This window comes from Silene latifolia, chromosome Y (genome assembly GCF_048544455.1).
Source record: "Silene latifolia isolate original U9 population chromosome Y, ASM4854445v1, whole genome shotgun sequence".
Lineage (NCBI taxonomy): Eukaryota > Viridiplantae > Streptophyta > Magnoliopsida > Caryophyllales > Caryophyllaceae > Silene > Silene latifolia.
Genome location: NC_133538.1, coordinates 195,620,480 through 195,634,935, shown reverse-complemented (window position 1 = coordinate 195,634,935; position 14,456 = coordinate 195,620,480).

Genomic DNA, 14,456 nt, shown 5'->3' with positions numbered 1-14,456 from the left:
ATTTCGATAATCAGTTTCTAAACATCATTTTACAAAACCTAATCAAAAGTACGACGCTCTAATCACTCCCAATCTCTCATGTGTGTATGTGAACAATCTTAGCAATCGTATTCAACCCTTCATCCTTTCGTCGGTAAGTCTTTGTCCCCATGTTTGTTGATGGTTAATTCTAGGGTTTGCCTTTAATCATGAATTGGGGGAAATGGGGTTTTGCAATTAGTGATTGTGTTATGTGATTATTGTTTAGGCAAGGACTTCGTAGAGGAGCCGTTCTAGTGCCTAATTCTCTACATTGTTGTTGTTCCAAAGGTAGGGTTTCCCTACTCAGTTTCTGTTGATTGAATTAAGATGTGATTGTATTGTGTTTACTGTCATCTACTGATCATCGGTGTGTTGGTGTTGTGGTGGTGGTTGTGATGTGGTGGTGTTGTGATGATTGTGGTGGAGTCACTTGCGGGAGTGGCTTCACGCCCTAGTTCGCCCTCCGTGGAACCCGTCACGGGAGGGGATGTGCACATTAAGGGACAGGGTTATCGCTCGTTGATGAGCGGGATTTAGGTGGGGATTGGCTGCGGTCCCCCACTGGCGGCGAGGATTACCTGTTGCGATGGGTAATATGGCAGGGCTATACACTTTGGTGTGTAGTCGGTTACTGTGTGAGATCGGGAGACTGGGATGGACGATGATCAGCTGGTTACCTTGTGCTTTTGTCTTATTTTGATTGAGCAGTACTGACCCCGTTGTTGTTTTATGAAATCTGCGGTGATCCATTCGGGGATGGTGAGCAGGCTGTGACAAGTATTGCATTTGGTGAGCTTGGGGCGGTCATGGGAAAGTCATCACGCCAGATGTAGTGTCACCATCATGAGTCTTAGAATATGATTTTGTAGTTGTTAGCATTCATATTCACTTTTATTGGTTTTTGGAACTCTGTAACCTTTTTACATTTACAGTATTTTAATAAATGTGTTTGGGACAGTTGCTTTTGATATGTACTAACCTTGGACAACCGAGATGGTAATAGCCTTTCATGCTAGGGTAGTCCTGGTAAGGTACCTTGGTATGAGGGGTTGTTACAAAGTGGTATCAGAGCCGACGATTCCGGCACCTAAAACAAATGAACCCAATGAACTTAGGGAGTCTAAATAAAATGAACCCGGGGAGAGTTTTTTGGAGCTACCGCAAGGACTCGGGAGACGTCTCGGAGTCGCATTATGGCCCTCACGAACTCAAGCCGGTCACGGGGGGAATATGTTGTGTGTTAGTTTAATATATGTGTGTAGTATGTTGAAATCGGATGCTTGGAATATGTGGTAGGAGGTGTAATGTATGAAATTGAGAAGGATATTAAAATTGGTAAAAGGCGTGATGGAATTGTTATGTGACATAATTGGAAACGGTTTTGGTTTGAAAATGATTGGCATGTTACGTGTTTACTATGTGGCATTCAGATTTATAACGTAATGTGTTTGATTTTTGGGTAGAAAGCATGATAGGATGTATTCCTTATTGTTTATAGCTCGTTTTGGCATGACTCGGCCACGCAGGGCAGGTACTCGATCGAGTAGGGGGTACTCGGCCGAGTAACCACGCACTCGACCGAGTGTTGTTTGACAGTGAGTAGCAATGGCTACTGGATGTGTTTACTCGACCGAGTACTTAGGTGTACTCGACCGAGTAGGGCATACTCGGCCGAGTATGGTTTATACTCGACAGAGTATGTTTCGTACGAATTTGACGTTGGCGACTGGAGTGGATTACTCGACCAAGTATCACTGATACTCGACTGAGTATTACTGCATACTCGGCCGAGTGCTTCTTTGGCGGAGGGTCATTACATTTTGAGCCGTAGGCTTTTGTGCTTATGTTTCCTTCCTTCTTATCAGCTCAAAATGCCGCCAAAACGAACTGTCGCGCATATTCAAGCTTCTGAGATGACCATAGATGAGATTGCTCGTATGATCGAGCAACATGAGGCTCTTCTTGAGGCTCTCAAGAATGTGGGAAAAGGGGCGGAGAAACCTGTGGATGCTACCCAACTTAGCATCATCATCGCCCGCTTCAACCCACCTACCTATGAGGGCGTTGTGGAACCTAAGTTGCTCGAGAATTGGCATCGTGAGATGGAAAGTCTCATGAAGGTAGTCAAGTGTCCGCAGGATATGATAGTTGAGCAGGTAGTGTACTACCTAAGGGGCGAGGCCGCTGTGTGGTGGAAAAATGTCAAAGAGAACGCCAGAGCTTACTACCAAGCTGAGGGTTTAGGGGCTATACCATAGTCGGGTTTGAAAAGTGCTATGAGAGAGCAGTTTGTGCCGGAGCATATTCGTCACAAGTTGAGATCTGAGTTTGATTCCTTCACTATGACCGATTATATGACAGTCACCGAGTACTATCACCGGTTCCTTGAGTTGTCTCGTTATGCTGAGGACATGCAACTAGGGCAGAGGGGTTTGGCTCTTCGCTTTGAGAGAGGTTCGTCAGCCATGATCATGAACCGTTTGCCAGCTGGAGTCATCACTGATCTTAAGGATGTGTACCTGAGGGCTGGTCAAGCTGAGAGGTTGGTAGATCTCTCAAAGGAAGCTACAGAGAGGGCTGCTGCTGAGAAGAGAAAGGCTGATAGTGGAAACAACAATCAGTCGGGTAACAAGATGTAATACTACGGTTTTATGAGTCTCTGGGTACTCTATCGAGTAGGCCTTACTCTGTCGAGTAAGGGTGTTTTGCATTTTAAAATAGTTTCTGACCTATAGGGTACTCTATCGAGTAGCCTTAGGTACTCGATAGAGTAGCCGGCACTCGATCGAGTAGGTCAGTTACTCGATCGAGTAGCCCGGTTTACGGGTGATGTTTTGTCGGGTTTTGTTAATAATACGGATTAATATATATAAATCTTTCCGTCATCTTTACAATACACTTTTACAAACCTAATCACATTGAAAAGAGATTCAAGTTACGTTCTTCGCATTCATCCGTGTTACTGACAAATCCCGGAGCTTGAGAGGTCGTATTTCATCGTTCTTTGTATCATTGTGATTGCGTCAAGGGTAAGTCATACGTACCATTTTTATAGCATTTGGTTAAGGTTGTTTAAACCCTAATTTTGGGATTGGGGTTTTCTATGTTTATGTTGATGTGGTAGTGATTGTATGATTATGTGTATAGGAGAAGGGTTCGTAGATGAAAGGTTTTGAGACAGCTGCTAGATCGTCTGATGTTTGTGTTACATTCCAGGTAGGGTTTCCCTACTCAGTATTGGCTACATAATGTGTGGTGATTGTTGTTGTGATTATTAGTTAATTATATTGTTGGTTGATTTTGACGGTTGTTGGCTGTATATTGTTGATTGATTGTGTAATCGTCTCGTGTTCTTCGGGCGCGTCCCTGGCTGAGTGGAGTCACTTGCGGGAGTGGCTTCACGCCCATTATTCGCCTTCTGTAGAACCCGCCACAGAAGGGATGTGCACATTAAGGAATTTGGGTTTATCGCTCGATGGAGATGAGCGGGGATTTGGTGGGTACGGCTGCGGTCCCCCACTGGCGGCGTGGAGTACTTGTTGCGATGGGTACTCTGGCAGGGCTACACACTTTAGTGTGTAGTCAGTTGTGTGGAGTTTGGAGATGGAGACTGGGGATTTGTGTGAACTGCTTGAGCTGTTTGTGACGTTTTTCTTCGTGGCATTTGTTTTTATGAAATCAGTACTGACCCCGTTTAATGTTTTAAAAACTGTGGTGATCCATTCGGGGGTGGTGAGCAGTTATTGAGCAGGTATTATATGACGCACATGGGATAGCTGGGATGAGTCATCACGTGGCAGTTAGAAGTCTTCCGCTGTGTCAGACGATGTTTTAAAGCTTTGATAGTTTTAGTAGTAGACCGTCTGAGGATGTTGCATTTCAGTTTATCAGTTTTGGTTTTGATCATGTAATCATTTAAACTATATTTACTTTTAAAGTACGTTTCTTTATTGTCTTATGATTATCATTGTCTCGGGTAACCGAGATGGTAGGACTTCCATGCCTTAAGTGGTCCTGGTAAGGCACTTGGAGTATGGGGGTGTTACACAAGAAGGGCAACTTCAATCATGCTAAGGCTTTTTCTGGTAGGGCTGGTTTATCTGAGGGATCCCGATGTTGGGGTAGAGGTGGTGGTCGGAGTATGAGTGACAAATCCAACCTTTCTTGCTTTAACTGTGGTGGCATAGGCCACAAGAGACGCGACTGCACGAGTGCCAGGACTGGAGTAGGCTCGGGAGCTTTTCAGGGGAACTTCTCACAGGGTCCGAGTCAGAGCTTTGCTAGCAACCGGCATGGTGGATAATGGGGTAATAGGGGTGGACATAGTAACAATGGCGGTTTTAACCGCAACAATGGAGGATCTTATCAGCGCCCGAACAACAGTGTCACCCAGGATTCGGCAGCCAAGTTGGGTACTTCTAATGCTTTGGTTCAAGGGGGGAGGGGGGGGGGGGGGGGGGAGAAAAGCAGCGGGAAGCTCTTCATGATGGATAAGCAGGAAGCGCAGAATGATGCACATGTAGTTACCGGTACCTTTCTTGTTCATAATGTACCGTCTTTTGTTTTGTTTAACTCAGGGGCAACACATTCTTTTGTGTCTAGGAGTCATGCTTTGTCTATAGGCTTGGGGGAGTTTGAGTTGGTAAAGGATGATGTGTTTATACCTTCTGGGGAGTCCGTGTCATGTGTTAAGTTGTACAAGGGAGTATCTATGCTAGTTGGAGGGGTAGATTTACCGGTAGACCTGCTAGAGTTTCATATGGATGGGTTTGAGGTGATTGTCGGGATGGATTGGTTCAGTAAGTATGATGCCAAGATAGATTGTCGGCAAAATAAAGAGTCTTTAAGGGGTCCCAAGGGTATAAGGGTGTCTTACAAAGGGTTTGTTGTGAGACCTAAGTGTAAGTTCATAGATGTGATGACCTTAAAGTCATGCTTAAGAAAGAAGTGTCCTTTGATTCTTTGTCAAGTAAGAGATCATCAAGTAGAGCCGCAGACAGCTGCTGATATACCTGTGGTGGGAGAGTTTGATGATGTTTTTCCCGAAGAGATACCGGAGTTGCCACCAAAGAGAGATGTTGACTTCAATGTGGAGGTTAAACCAGGAACAGGTCCTATATCTGAAGCACCATATCGTATGGCACCTTAAGAGCTAGCTGAGTTGAAGAAATAGTTGCATGAGCTGTTAGACAAGGGTTATATCCGGCCAAGTGTGTCACCTTGGGGAGCTCCAATGTTGTTTGTGAAAAAGAAAGATGGGAGCATGAGGTTATGTATCGACTATAGGGAGCTTAACCGTGTCACAGTGAAGAACAAGTATCCTTTGCCTAGGATTGATGACTTGTTTGATTAACTGAGTGGAGCAGGTGTGTTTTCCAAGATCGATTTGAGGTCAGGTTATCCCCAATTGAGGATAGCAGATGAGGATATTCCAAAGACAGCTTTCCGGTCCCGTTATGGTCACTATGAGTACGTGGTGATGCCTTTTGGTTTGACCAATTCACCAGCAGCTTTCATGGATTTGATGAACCGGATTTTCAGTCCGTTTTTGGATAAGTTCGTGGTTGTCTTCATTGACGACATTTTAGTCTACTCTAAGACTAAGGAAGAACACGAGGAGCACCTGAGGATCGTTTTGCAGACTCTGAGAGAGAACCAGCTTTATGCCAAGTTATCAAAGTGTGAGTTATGGTTAGAAGAAGTGGCTTTTCTGGGTCATGTCATATCTAAGAAAGGAGTGTCCGTGGATCCTAGCAAGATTGAGGCTGTGACCAAGTGGGAGTCACCGAAGAGTGTTGCTGAGGTTCGGAGTTTCTTGGACCTTGCAGGCTACTACAAGAGGTTCGTGAAAGACTTTTCTACCATAGCATGGCCTATGACTACTTTGATGAGGAAAGAGACAGTTTTGTTTGGGATGGGAGTTGTGAGACGACGTTCTAGACCTTAAAGGAACGTTTGACCACAGCTCCTATTCTAGCTTTGCCAGAGGGATGTGAGAACTTTGAAGTATATACCGATGCTTCAAAGAATGGTCTGGGTTGTGTTTTGATGCAAGAAGGGAAGGTTATAGCTTATGCTTCGAGGCAGCTGAAGCCATATGAGGAGAACTACCCTACTCATGATCTAGAACTGGGTGCAGTTGTTTTTGCTCTTAAGATTTGGAGGCACTACCTTTATGGGGCAACTTTTAAGGTGTTTTCAGATCATAAGAGTCTGAAGTATATCTACACCCATAAGGAGCTTAATATGCGACAAAGACGATGGATGGAGCTGATTGGGATTATGATATGGAGATCATCTATCATGAGGGTAAGGCTAATGTTGTTGCAGATGCCCTGAGTAGAAAGAGCATTGATTCGCTATGTACAGCCATGTCTTTGCTGAAGCTAAGGGATAAGATATCTAAGATTGAGATCTTTATGATAAGGAAAGGGGATGCCATCGGAGATTTGACGATCGAGCCGGATTTGTATGAGAACATCAAGAGTAAGCAAGAGTTTGATCTTAAGATCTAAGAGTGGAAGTCTAGAGTGGAGAGTGGCACAGTTTCCAGGTTTTATATCCACACAGATGGAAGTGTTCGTTTTGATGGGAGATGGTGTGTCCCTGAGGATGCATATTTGAGGAGAGTGATCCTGACAGAGGCTCATTGCACTCCTTATTCGGTTCACCCAGGTGGTGATAGGCTTTATAAAGACCTTAAGAAGACTTTCTGGTGGCCAAACATGAAGAGGGATGTAGCTGAGTTCGTGGCTAGGTGTTTGACCTGTCAGAGGGTCAAGGGTGAGCAGCAGAGACCACAAGGTAAGATTCAATCCTTGGAAGTACCTGAGTGGAAGTGGGAGTCGATATCTATGGACTTCGTGGTTGGGTTACCTAGGTCACAACAAGGTAATAACATGATCTGGGTAATTGTTGATCGGTTGACAAAGTCAGCTCATTTTGTCCCTATGAAAGATACCTGGTCCAAGATGCAGCTGGCCTTGGGTTATAGGAGGCATGTGGTTTGGTTACATGGCATACCTAAGGATATAGTGTCTGACTATGATGCGAGGTTTATATCCAAGTTTTGGCAGGAATTGCAGGAGTTGATGGGTACTACCTTGAAGAAGAGCACAACTTTTCATCCTGCAACTGATGGTCAGACTGAGAGGACTATGAAGACCCTGGATGACATGTTGAGAGCATGTGCCATGGAGTTTGGGGGTAGCTGGGAGGACAGGCTTGATCTGATCTAGTTTTCGTATAACAACAGTTACCATACCAGTATCGGGATGACACCTTTTGAGGCTTTGTATGGCCGGAAGTGCCGAAGTCCAGTTTGTTGGGACGACAGTTCAGAGGCAGTAGTTCTAGGACCACAGATGGTACAGGATATGGTTGAGCAAGTTCGGGTAATTCGTCAAAAGATGAGAGCAGCTCAAGATCGTCAGAAGAGTTATGCCGACTTGCACCGTAGAGACATAGAGTTCGGAGTAGGTGACAAGGTCCTTTTGAAAGTGTCACCTATGCGAGGGGTGATGAGATTTGGAAAGAAAGGCATGTTAAGACAGAAGTTTATAGGTCCTTATGAGATTTTGGACCACATAGAAGAGGTAGCCTACAGGTTAGCTTTACCACCAGCTTTGGATAGAGTCCACAATGTCTTTCATGTTTCACAGCTCCGGAAGTATGTGAGTGACCCGTCACATGTACTTGAGGTTGAGAACATCAAGCTTGATGAGTCTTTGTCTTATTCTTAGGTTCCTAAGGAGATTCTAGACCGCAAAGTACGCAAGACACGGAATGGTGAGACCGTCTTACTCAAGGTCCTTTGGTCCAATCATAATGTGGAAGAGGCCACATGGGAACCAGAGGAGGCTATGCGAGAGCGTTTTCCTAACCTTTTCGAACAGGTATGGTTGGTTACGGGGACGTAACCGTTGTCTTTTTAGGGGGTAGGAGATGGTCGCATGTGTGTTTTGTCTTAGTTTGAGTTGGATTAGTTGGGTTTGTAATGTTTTGTATTAGTATTTTGTGTTGGTATGTGCGTCGAGAAGTCGTTTTGTTGTGTTTTTTTGGATAGAATGTGAACTTTGGGGACGAAGTTCTTTTTAATGAGGGAAGCCTGTAATACTACGGATTTTATAGGCTGGTACTCGACCGAGTATGGCCTACTCGGTCGAGTAGTGTGGGTCGTGTAGTCTGATTGGCTACTGCCGAGGAACACTCGGCCGAGTATGATGAATAGTCGACCAAGTAGAGGATACTCGGCCGAGTATACTCTATACTCGACCGAGTATCCGGTCTAGCGAGTAATATTTAGGTGGTTTGATTCGGGAGTAATTAGAGGTTATATAATTTCGATAATCAGTTTCTAAACATCATTTTATAAAACCTAATCAAAAGTACGACGCTCTAATCACTCCTAATCTCTCCTGTGTGTGTGGACAATCTTAGCAATCGTATTCAACCCTTCATCCTTTCGTCGGTAAGTCTTTGTCCCCATGTTTGTTGATGGTTAAGTCTAGGGTTTGCCTTTAATCATGAATTGGGGGAAATGGGGTTTTGCAATTAGTGATTGTGTCATGTGATTATTGTTTAGGCGAGGACTTCGTAGAGGAGCCGTTCTAGTGCCTGATTCTCTGCATTGCTGTTGTTGCTAAGGTAGGGTTTTCCTACTCAGTTTCTGTTGATTGAATTAAGATGTGATTGTATTGTGTTTACTGTCATCTACTGATCATCGGTGTGTTGTTGTTGTGGTGGTGGTTGTGATGTGGTGGTGTTGTGATGATTGTGGTGGAGTCACTTGCGGGAGTGGCTTCACGCCCTAGTTCGCCCTCTGTGGAACCCGTCACGGGAGGGGATGTGCACATTAAGGGACAGGGTTATCGCTCGTTGATGAGCGGGATTTAGGTGGGGATTGGCCGCGGTCCCCCACTGGCGGCGAGGATTACCTGTTGCGATGGGTAATCTGGCAGGGCTACACACTTTGGTGTGTTGTCGGTTACTGTGTGAGATCGGGAGACTGGGGATGGAGGATGACCAGCTGGTTACCTTGTGCTTTTGTCTTATTTTGATTAAGCAGTACTGACCCCGTTGTTGTTTTATGAAATCTGCGGTGATCCATTCGGGGATGGTGAGCAGGCTGTGACAGGTATTGCATTTGGTGAGCTTGGGGCGGTCATGGGAAAGTCATCACGCCAGATGTAGTGTCACCATCATGAGTCTTAGCATATGATTTTGTAGTTGTTAGCATTCAGATTCACTTTTATTGGTTTTTGGAACTCTGTAACCTTTTTACATTTACAGTATTTTAATAAATATGTTTGGGACAGTTGCTTTTGATATATACTAACCTCGGACAGCCGAGATGGTAACAACCTTTCATGCTAGGGTAGTCCTGGTAAGGTAGCTTGGTATGAGGGGGTGTTACAAATTCCAATCCAATAGCCTAAACCATCATAAGCATCTTGCTCTGTTCCTTTCCTTCGTAATAAGGGAGAACCCATTGAAGCCAGTCCGCAACGAACTTGATAGTCCCCAATCCTCCTCGACATCCCATGAATAGCAAATTATAGGAGGTATGTATATATATAAATAGTGCATGTATATTTATAATTACTGATTGACATGGCTAAGACTCCAACGCCAATTAATTTTGCTATGCAAATAGGATTGTGTATGGTTTATTTGGAGTAGAGTCTTACCGTGATTTATATTTTTATCTCCACTGCATTATTTTATTCTTATTGGTCGAAAGTGTTTAACATAAGTCAGAGTCTCTATAATCGCTTGAAAAAAGCTTCCTTTAATAATATAAATAGATAGATATTGATTGATATATATATATATATATATATATATATATATATATATATATATATATATATATATATATATATATATATATATATATATATATATATATAGGATCCTGTACGAACCAAATTATGGTGCGAATCGTACGAACTCAATAAGAACCCTTGGATTAAGATAATCTACGATCCCCATTTAATACTCCAATTACTCAGGTTCTCTTAATCCTCCCGCACATCTAACATACCCAATCCCAAACCATAACTTCCATATCTCTACTCTATTATTACCTGCCATCGCCGCTAACGACGGCGACGATCATCTGCTACACCGATGAGCTATCAACGACCAGTTAATGGCGGACTTCTGATAATACGCCTTGCGCATCCATGGTCACACATCTTTCTCAACTCCACCACCACCACGCGAAATCGCCGCCACAACCCATAGCCTCCAACGACCACCACTAAGTCACTAACGCACATATGGTTGTCCCAAAGCTCACCTCACCTCCGTCAAGATCTCTCCGGCCATCACCAACTGACGGGATTTATCCCGGCAAAACCTCCGTCGAACATGCCATCGGAGTTACCTGTTTCCATCTCCTTCCCTTTTCTCACTCCACTGAAACTTTCCCCTCAACCTGCTGCCGCCCCGACGACGAGCACCACAAGATCGGCACATCTCCGGCGACAAATCAACACCATTTATTGAGAAGTAGCGAAAACTTTCCAAGGTATTTCAATCAATTTCTCGATTAAATTTCATTTTATTCTGTAATTCGTAAGATCTAGGGTTTACATTTACTGATTATTAACTCCGATTTGTGTTTTTTTTTCCTTTGAATTTGAAGATGTAGATGTGGTATTTTTGCGTATCTACTACCAACAAATCAGAGTTGGTGATCGCGCTGGTGGTTGGTGTGGGGTTGTAAATGGAGGAGGGTGGTGTAAAGTGAGTTAGTGGCGTCGGAGACGGTTGTGTGGTTGTGGTGAGTGGGATGTTGAGTGTGTGGGTGTTGGTGGTCGTGAGCAATACGACGGCTATGCAAGGAGGTGGAAGTGGTGGTAGTTGCGGTAGTGGTATGTGACGGTCAAAGTCGGTGGACAATGGTGGCGACAACGGCAGTAAATTTCTGCTACCATTTAGATCTGGAACTTCTTTTTATGAGGTTAGTGAACCACAAATTTCTGCTAGTTAGGTAACCGATTGAAGGTTTATGGTCGTAGGATGGCGGGGTCGGTGGTGGTTGTGAAGAGTGGCGGTGATGTCGAGTTTATGGTGGTGGTGGTGGTGGCGGTGGTGATAGTGGTGGCAGTGGGGGTGTCAATGGTGGTGGTGGGGTTAGTGATGATGGTGGTGGCGGTGTCAGTTTTGGTGGTGGGGGCAGCGGTGGTGGTGGCGGCGGTGTCAGTGGTGGTGGGGGGCGGGAGGCGTGGATACACAAAATACTACCCCGGATACACATGGTATTAGTACGGGATACATGTGTATCTAGTAGTAACACACGATATTAGTAAGGGATACATGTGTATCCAGTAATAATATATGTGTATCTAGTAGTAATACAATGTGTATCCAGAAGTATTATACTGCGTATCCGCAAAAAATATAAAATGTATCCACAAATAGCAGTGTTAAAACTTGTATCAATTTACACAAAGTGTATCCGCATATAATATAAAATGTATCTGTAAATAGTATAAAATATATCTTGGACTTAGTCTTAAAACTCCAAAAAAAAAAATTAGTGTCAACAAAATGTAAAAGTGCATCTAGAATTTTAGTGTGGAAAAAGTGTATTTTACATATGTTATAAAATGTATGTGAATAAGAGGTGTATCTGGTAATGAAATAAAGTGTATCTGAAAAAAAAAAAAAAAAAAAAAAATTGGTTTGAAGCTAGTTCGTACGTTAAGGTAGTTCGTACCAACTCCGCCCCTATATATATATATATATATATATATATATATATATATATATATATATATATATATATATATATATATATATATATATAGAGAGAGAGAGAGAGAGAGAGAGAGAGAGAGAGAGTTTGTGCTCACAAATGGGAAATAGATGGCTTAGATTTAATTTAGAGTAAATTATCAATTACACCCACGTTAAAGGCACTTTGTTACATTTACTCCCACGTTAATTTTTTTTTAAATTACACCCAAGTTAACAGCTCAGGTTATAAATTGCACCGAGAGCCATTTTCAGGTTAATAACTTGATTAAGTGACGAAAATGTCCCCGCGTTTATAACTATCAGTTTTGCTATGACTCTTCATTTACTTTCCCCATTTCACCTGTTAACCTAATTTCATTCCAAATTTTCCCCAAATTTTGTCCTTAAAAATTGCCCCAAATTTCCTTAATAATCCAAATTAAACCCTAATTATTGAGAGATTGTTCATCCATCACCATCTATCATTGCTGTAATTTATGTAAGTTGTCCTTCAATCTCTTGTTTAATTTCTGTTATTTTGATTAGGCTATTGAGAGATTTGTTTGTAGACTATTGTTTGATTTCTGTTATTTTGATTTATGTCGTGAAATTCATTATTAATCATTGCTCGAAAATTTTTCTTTGTTTTTTACCCTAATTTCTTGGTTTATAATTGATGGGCATTGAATTAGATTAATTTTGGTCATCCTGATTTCTGAGTTTTCAATGTCTGTGTTTATAATTGATGGCTATTAAATTAGGTTATTTCTGGGTTTTGAATATTTGGGTTTTAATTAGTTTAATTTTGTATTTTGAATTTCTGGGTATTGTATTTATGGGTTTAGTGTTTATGAGTTTTGCATTTCTATGCCTTAGTTTATGAGTTATGGGTATTGTAGGAAAGATGAGCAGCAACGCGTCTATAGTTCGGGGTATACTGGATAAGATTGATCGCAGATTGGGCGAGGCTCCAAAACTATTTCAGCTTTTAGATGTTGTTTTGGCACCAACCGCCGTGTGAGGTATGTTGACTGGCCAAGACTCGGTGCTCCAACTTCTGCGGCCTCTTTTCGTGAATATTTCAGGTCCATCTCAAGCTCCAATCCTGGGTGGTGTCGTCTCAAATAGTAAGTTGCAGTATACATAGAAGTTAGGTTTGTTGTGATATTTGTGATTTGCAACTACCAGTTTCATGAAACGTTCGTATGTTTGGTCTGTTGCAGGAATGGTTGCCGATAAACGGGAGGAACTGAAACAACTGACTAATAAGGTGGTCCTTATATTTGAGAGGATCCGAAATGTCTTGTCCTGGGATGCAGTGGTGGATATATGTCGTGCGAGTAGGAGAATTGTGAACCTCCCATAAGGACAGCATGAGTACCTCAGGATTCTGGATGTTTATTGTGATTATTTAGAGTCCCTACACAAAGACAAGCTTAGAGAGGAAAGGCTTCGAGAGCTTGACTCTTCTCCTTCTTCTAATGACAGCTACAGCCGATGAATGAGTTTATTCAAAGGGGGCAGGCAGGGTATGGAGGCTGGGGGGGTTCTAGCTTGCTGTTGAACAATATGTTGTATTTGCACTGATGTATGTGCACTTATATAAGGGTATGGACAATATGTTTCAATTAACAAATTTCTTTCACCCATCTTTATCTGATTCATCAATTCAGTATGCCAAGTGCAGTATTCGTTTCATTTCCGTCTGCTAACCAAATGCAATGCCAAAAATTGCAGTGTGTAATTGCCATTGCCATTACAAAAATTGCAGTGTGTAATGTTACAAAAATTGATGATGCAAAAGCCCGAAATACAAGGAGCATATATTGTGATTAAAAACTTGTTACTATTGCACTATCATCTCCTCAAATTTACTGATTACTAAACAACCAACATTAGCTCAGTCTATAGTCCCAATTAATCTACTCTTAACTCACCAATTACACCCTAATTAACCTACTACTAATTAATTAAGCAGACACTACTAGTTACTACTAATCCCAATCCTGTTTTCTCATGTTTTCTACTTAACATCATCATTGGTTGGTGTGGAAATAGCAAGCTCCGGCATAGACGAATAATACTCCCCACCACCAACACCTTCCATATGCCATGTTGGAACACCATTACTCATGCAACCACCTTCCCCACAAACTCCCATTAACATTCATGGGGTAGGGGTACCCAGAATCTCGCATTATCCACTGCACACTACTCCCAACATACCTACTACACCTATCTTCCTCCAGGCCTAGCCCAAGCCCATACCCGCCCAATGCCAGTAATGTCGTGAACTTCCCACACGACTCCCCGCCAATCTCCCCCGAGTAAATCGGCATGCTGTCCACCTCATTAGTCAGTTGTTAAACATCTAACAAGCACAAAGTTAATAAAGAAAGGCAGAAGGGCAAAATCGTCCTAAAAAAATATGTTTTAACCCAAAAAATTTGAAATTTGACGGAAATGTGGTCGGATTCCGATATTTGGTGCAATTTATAAACTGAGTTAACTTAGGTGTAATTTATTAAAAAAATTTGACGTGGGAGTAAATGTAAAAAAATGCATTTGATGTGGGTGTAATTGATAATTTACTCTTTAATTTATACAAATAACTGTTTCCGGTCACTTTAATCTATACAAATAACTGTTTCCGGTCACTTTAATATTCTTTATTTACTCACCCAACG